The sequence below is a fragment of the Corvus kubaryi genome, unplaced genomic scaffold, assembly GCF_017639235.1.
Source record: "Corvus kubaryi isolate FWS band 111438036 unplaced genomic scaffold, C.kubaryi_AGA036_p1.0 133, whole genome shotgun sequence".
In the NCBI taxonomy this organism is placed as follows: domain Eukaryota; kingdom Metazoa; phylum Chordata; class Aves; order Passeriformes; family Corvidae; genus Corvus; species Corvus kubaryi.
In genome coordinates, this window is record NW_024580667.1 from 27,793,006 (window position 1) to 27,799,619 (window position 6,614).

The following is a 6,614-nucleotide window of genomic DNA, read 5'->3' on the forward strand; positions in this document are numbered from 1 at the left end:
GGCCCGGCCCCCCGAGCCGCGGCTGCGGAGGTGAGCGATGGGGTCCGGCCGGGCGGCCGCGGAGCGGGGGGCAGCGGGGAGAAGGTGCGGGGCCGGGCGGGGGCGGTCGCCGAGCGCGGCAGGGTCGTGCGGCTGCGGCGGGAGGCGGCTCCGCGCCGGGCGGGCACGGCCGAGCCCCCATCTTGGGGAGGCCCTGCCCGCCGGGGTTCGGCCCCGGCGCTGTCACGGGCAGCGCTGCCGGCTCTGTCGGTGCGCGCTCGGCGCTCACTGCGGCTCGTCCCGAGCCGTGCCGGGCTGCGGCGGTGCGTGTGAACAGCGTGTGTGGATGGTACAGCGCGTAAACAGCCGCGTCCGAGGGGGGACGCGGGAGCCAGACATCGAATACAGGGATGATGTTTAACCTCCCTAATTTATTACAGGCCGGGTTTCATGATTCCTTTCCCATGTTGAGAAGCCTTAAAAGGAAGCAGATGGTGTGTTTGGTTTGGTGCATATTTCAGATTTTTGCCCCTTTATTGAGCTGGAATATGGTTGTGAAATATGGTAGAAATGCCTTTGCAGTACGGATGCACCCTCATCCGTCTTATGTGGGTTTGGCGGAGCAGCGTTAAGAATGAACTTGAAGCTTTATCTCAGTGGCGTACATTCCCCCCGTACCATGAACAAAGTCAATATATGCTGATCAGAGCCCAGCGTGGACTGCAGAGACACTAGAGGGGCTTTTGCCTGGGTGGTCCAGCACGGTGTTGACGGAAGCTCTCCATCCCCAGGCCGATATCATCCTTCTGCAGAAAGCCTCTGGTGTTGAGCTTGTCTAGGCCGGCAGCAGAGACCCAGCTGGGAAGGTCTTGCTGGGTTACTTCTTAAGCAACAGAGGCAGAAACTCATCTTTGCCCTCAAACTCTAAAAAACCCTGTTGTGCTGAAAAAAAGATTACTTTGCAGTTTCCCACTGCAGAACAACTGTGTGCTGATGCTTTTCACAAAAGCTCTTAATTAAAAGCTTAAGTTTTTCTTCCTGCTTCTGAAGATCTTAATTCAGTGGGCTGCCTTGCTTCTAGGAACTCAGAGAATGCAATATCTTGCCAGTTTTTTCACAAGTCTCTGTGACTCTCTATGCAAATGTTAGGTGGGAGCAAATGGCAGGCGGGGGGGGGGCATATGTATTTTTGGCAGGAACTTGACATTCAGTGTTCTTAAATTTAGAAGTTCTGGCACTTTCAAAGTTTGAGGTGGATGTGACCTCTTTTACTCACTGTTCCCTGCTGCAGTACTAAGTTGATAGAAAAATATGATTTCAGGGCTGTTTTCAAGTATCTGTATCTAGGCTGTCTGCATTTTGCTAGATACATGACAACTTTGCCTATGATTTAATTTATTTTTAATAAGCTAATTTTAACTTAATCTGTAGTGGGTGGTAGCTTGCAGGGAGCCATGAAAAAGAAAGAACCCTGCCAAAGTGTGGCAAAAGAGCCATGTCATCTTCAGAGGGTGTTTGGCTCCCTTACTGAAGACAATGATGACACCTCTGCAGAAACTTGCTTATATCTGTCTCACTAGCTGTCAGCTGAGACTGAAGGCTGTACCCCTTCTCAGGTAGCAGAATTTTCAGTCTTAAGGTCTCAGATATATTGAGGGTTGGATGTCATTAGTCATCTCTTAGACCTGTTCACGTCCAGTCTGATTGTACAGATGCTGTATTAAATGGAAGTTCTCCCTGTGGAGTGAATTGACTGCTAGGAGAAATGACTGCTTTGTTTCCTGTATGTTCTGGTTCCTCAGTCTCTGTATTATTTTACTAGAATTAGAAAGGAAAATGAGAAGGTCAAGGATCCCCTTTCAGTTCTTGTTTCCTTGTTAAGATTTAATTCAGGTTTCTGGGCTGTGCTCTGCTACAGCAAATTTTAATTGCTCAATTGCTAGTGTGTAAGATACACCATTAGAGTATAACGATATCTCTTGGACCCCATTTGTAGATGTCTTTGTTGGAAAAACTTCTCCATTTCTTGACTGGATATGAAGAGAATTTGCCTTGCTTGGAGATGAAGTTTGAAACCTCTACCTGTTTTCTTTGGAGGTGGGAGATCAAATAACACAGGCACCACAGCTCAGAGCTCAGTCTTATGCGCTCTTTGCTTCTGCTTGCCACTTCCCTTCCTGTTTCTTGTCTGACAAACTGAATTTCCTCTCCATTGTTGGATTATCTACCTAAATCTCAAACAGACATCCTTTGCAGAAACACTGTTGGAAAGTGTTGACCTTGGAAGAAGAAAGCTTTAGGGTGTGTATGCTTCATTCACATCTGTTGGACAGAGAGGCATAGCCTCGAATGTGTTTAAATCACACCTATTGCTGCTTTATCTAATATGATAATCTCTTTGCTACAGATGAAGTTGATTCTTCTGGCTCTCAGATAGAAGGAGGCATTTCCCTTTTCTGCTTCACAGGCAGTTCCTGCTACCACTGCCCTCCTTCTTTGCTTCCCATGTTCTGTTCTCTGTAGAGCTTTGCTTATTGTGAAGGAAGCGTCACCACAGACTGGTGGCATGTGAGGCAAAACCAAGGAACAACCAAGACAAAGCAGGTCGAGAATGAGGAGCAGATCAAATGAAGTACAGAAAATAACAGGAGCATTGTAAATTAAGGACGTGACTGAGAATAGGGCATGTGTCTTGACGGCACAGGGGAGTGGTAGGGTCATAGCCAGTGTTTGTGGTTTATGAGGTACATGGTAAGGGAGGTGTACAGGAGAAAATGGAAGGCAAACACTCCAGGCTTTCCTGGCAGTTACTGCTCTGTTTTACCAGAAACTGGGGTTAATGATGTTTCATGAGTCAACACAGGTGGACATTGTGCTTCTGTCAGCCCATTGATCCACCCACTTCTCTGTCTTGCAGAGGAAAGGCAGGTGCCAGTACTACAGAAATATGTTAGCACTTCCTGAAAACAGCAATTGAAGCCTTCAGTAAAGTATATTCACTCAGCAAGAAGGCTATTTCTGAACTTCTACTGAGTGTGAAATTATTGAATTTATGATAATTTTACCAAATATGCAATAAATAGTGAATTGGGAAATTGAAGTACCAAGCTACATCCTGACTTAGCTAAAACTGTCTTGATGATATATAAGAGAGTAACGTGATTTTTCCCCTAATTTCCAGGCAAGTTGAGGTCTTGACCTTAGGTGAAGGAGACTTTCTGCCCAGCTTGTAGTATGTGACCAAGGATTTCTCTGCAACAGAGGTTTGTGAATGTGCATCAGTGTTCACTAAAAGTACTTATTATGTACAGCAGTGAGATGCTGCTTAGACCTTATATGAAACCAGCAAGATATTTTCAAAAAGACATTGACATTCTTGAGCTGTTAACGTTTAGACCTGCCCCACTCATGCAAGTATGAGCCCTTTGATATGCTTGTATATCTCATGGATGCCTGCATCTTGCATCTTGTTTGTGCATCTGTTACTGTGGTGTGCTCACAGAGAAGCCTGTTGTGGGTGAGTCGCTTCTCTCTAAATACAGCTGTGTTCTTCCAGTTTGTTGCAGACAGAACAGATCTTGTGAAGGAGGTAACTGACTGAGGTGAAAGGGCATAGCATAGGAGAAAAGGAGTGAGGATGTAGAGGAAGGATGTGAAGGGAAATGAGTGTAGAGGGTAAGAGAGTACAGGAAGGAGGATAGAAAGAGATACAGGACATAGTGATAGAAAACTTCATCCAGTATGCTTCTCATCAATGTTACGTAGCATTTGCCAGTGGAGCACTTTGGAGTTGTAATTTCTGAAAAAAATCTGGAAGTATTGCGAACCTGTAGCTCTAGCTGGAGTGGGCTTGGGGAGGATGCAGAAGCTGGGGCTGGGCTTTACAGCTGGACTTCCCTGGCAGATGCATCGTGAATCTGAGCATATGGGAAGCAAATGGGGCTGTGTCACTCTGAGTGAGAACCTGCAGACTAAGGCTTGGTACAAGGTTTGCATGCTGCTAACTCCCATTGCTAGGTAAGAGGTTTTAGAGCTGTTGGGGTCATCAGCTCTCACAAGCATGGGTATTTTAGTCTTCCTTAACAAAGTAATATGTTTTACCATGCATCTGAACTTTTAGAAGAATAATTTTTCTTCCCACCATATGACTAATTATAGGAAGCATATATGTACCGATGTTGCAAATCTTTGGAAACAGCACACTTCAATTCCTTGGGGCAGTTTATACCTAAGGTACCCTTACTGCGGTGTTGCAAACTGTGCAGCATCCTGCAGCTGTAATCAGTTCCTTGGGAATGCCTCTGCACATGCTTGGTTCCCTCCTTTTACACGAGGCTAGGAAGTCCAGATTAACTCTATGCATGAAAAACTGCTTTACCTGGCTTTACCCTGTTGTATCCCTGAGTTTTCTCTAATTTCCTTCCAGCAAAATGAAATGTGATTAGAAAGAGTTTGATGCCTGGAATTTCTCTTTGCCATGAGTGGATCAAGTCTCTAAGGTGGAAATTACAGCTAGCAGTGGAGGCAGAGAGATTTGCTGAGAATTTGTTCTTCCACTGATTCTCTCTTGTTAAATCTATTGTGTTGAAATGCAGTGCTGGGTTTACTGCTAAGGTTAGGCATTGGACCTTTCTATAATTGTGGTTTGTGTTTGCTTTAGGTCTTAACCCTTGGCAGTCTGAGGCTTGGATTCAGACTTAAGAAGAATTTTTAAACAGTTGTTCAGTCTTTAAGAGTTATAATAAGACTTCAGAATGAAATGGCTTTGTATCAAGAATTTTAAAAATATTTGGCCTGCTTGGAGTCTCTTCTGTTCTTTTTCCAGATCTTTTTCTACATTTTCTCTGTGACGACCAGTGTTAAGGGAATCATTTTTCATAGTTTGCTAAGCCTCTAATTTTTCACAGTGCTTTTTCAAAAACCAACATGTCGGGGGTATTTTTTGTGTTGTGCTGAATATAGTAGGTATTGATCTCTAAAAATCTCTAAAGATTTAATTTTTTTTAGTTTTTTTCCATTACCCACCTACATTTTGTCTTGCCCCTAACAATTCTTTCAATCCCGTAGCTACTTTTTACATTCTTTAGGCTGGAAACTACTGCCTCCCACAGCAGGGCAGGTGGAATGAAATGTGTCCCTATGCTTCAGCAACTTCAGTGCAAAGTTCAGTGGCTTAATTTAAACTGTTGGCTTGACATTTCTGAAGAGTGTTCACTTGATTTGGTCCATTGACTTTGCTTGGGAGGTCATAAACTTGAACAGCACTGTGGTAATATCTTCGGTCACCAGAGCTACTTGCTAAGCTCTTTGTGCCGTTTTTATGTTAAATTTTTTACCATAAAGTGCTAAGTGCTAGTGCATTGTTAATTCAATAACAGTTCTGTAAATATTAAAACTTATTGAACATTGTGCAATTTCTTTTAAAAAGGGTTCTCAGGTATTGTCTTGTGGAAGACGCTACACATAAAATGTAAAATCTGGGATAAGTCTTCCTGTCCAGGTCCAGAAGTCTGTAGAGCATTTCTCAGCATTTCCATTTTTGAGAACAGACGTTATCTGCATAAGAGAATTATCTCATGGCTGTCTTACCCCTTCCAGGTTTTATGGGTCACTTTTTAAAGTTCAAAATTATATGGTATCACACAGACAGTTACAGCAGCAATTAACATAGTACCAGTAGATGATAATGTCAGTAGAAAAGTCTTGTATATATATCTATGTTTAAAAGTTGGTGTCACAGCTGGAAGCTGGAAACTTTTGGCCTGTGACACTTAACTCCCTGTAGACTCGGGAACTTGCTTTGTTGTCCGGTCGCATATTTCTACGAACATGGAGGATGAACATGGTCCTCGAGGTTTTCTAGTGATCTCATAACATCTGCTCGGGAAGTGTGGGTGGACCATCCATCATTATTTCTGAGACTGGGAGAGGTGTTTGGAACTGGTTCCCTGCCGAATGGAAAGCAGTGCTGCTCCACATAACCATGACAGTTATAGGTATGAATACAGCTTTTTAAACGGCAAATGACCTACACTGCTGTCAAAATAGCTCTCTTAAAAGAGCAATCCATGTAACCACAGTTCGGCCTCATGGATTCCAATTATGCTAAATCTTTAGTTAGATGATCTACTTTTCTCGTTATTTAGCGCACAGGAGGGGTCTCATCTGGGGATGAACTGTTCAGTAAGGACCATGAGTGAGTGTAACAGCTTTATTTGTTGCAGAAATTGGAAGTTGTACAGCGATCAAAGCAGGAGATTAAAGGAAGAGGAGGACAAAGTTGTTTTTTTAATTGAGAGCTGCATCCTTCCAGAGGCCTGTGACACAACCCTACCACTCCCCAGAGTTTCTGTGTGGTGCAAGGCAAGTCTTTGAAAATTTTCCTTTTGCCTTTGGTCAGTACAATATTTCTCAGTTTTTGTGTGCCTGATTTAAGATCTGGTTTCAGTTTCATAGAAAAGGCTAAGCCCTGCCATCTATTACTGCATATATTATGTAAAAGGCTGTATACTTGCAAAGTTGAATTGTGAGTGTCTTGAGTTGGACACCCAAGTTAGTTGGTACTTTATTCTTTCTGCAGAAGCTGGCTGGTTCTCCCTTGAAATCTGTGTCCAGCACCTCTCCCCTTCCCAGAG

The 6,614-nt window shown here is 43.8% G+C and overlaps 1 long non-coding RNA gene across 1 annotated transcript; it reads left to right on the forward strand.

Moving 5' to 3' along the window:
• Positions 1-6,342, forward strand: LOC121670516. Its single transcript, XR_006018156.1, has 2 exons — positions 1-30; positions 6,204-6,342. It is a non-coding gene; the product is annotated as an uncharacterized LOC121670516 (long non-coding RNA).
• Positions 6,343-6,614: the final 272 nt, after the last annotated feature.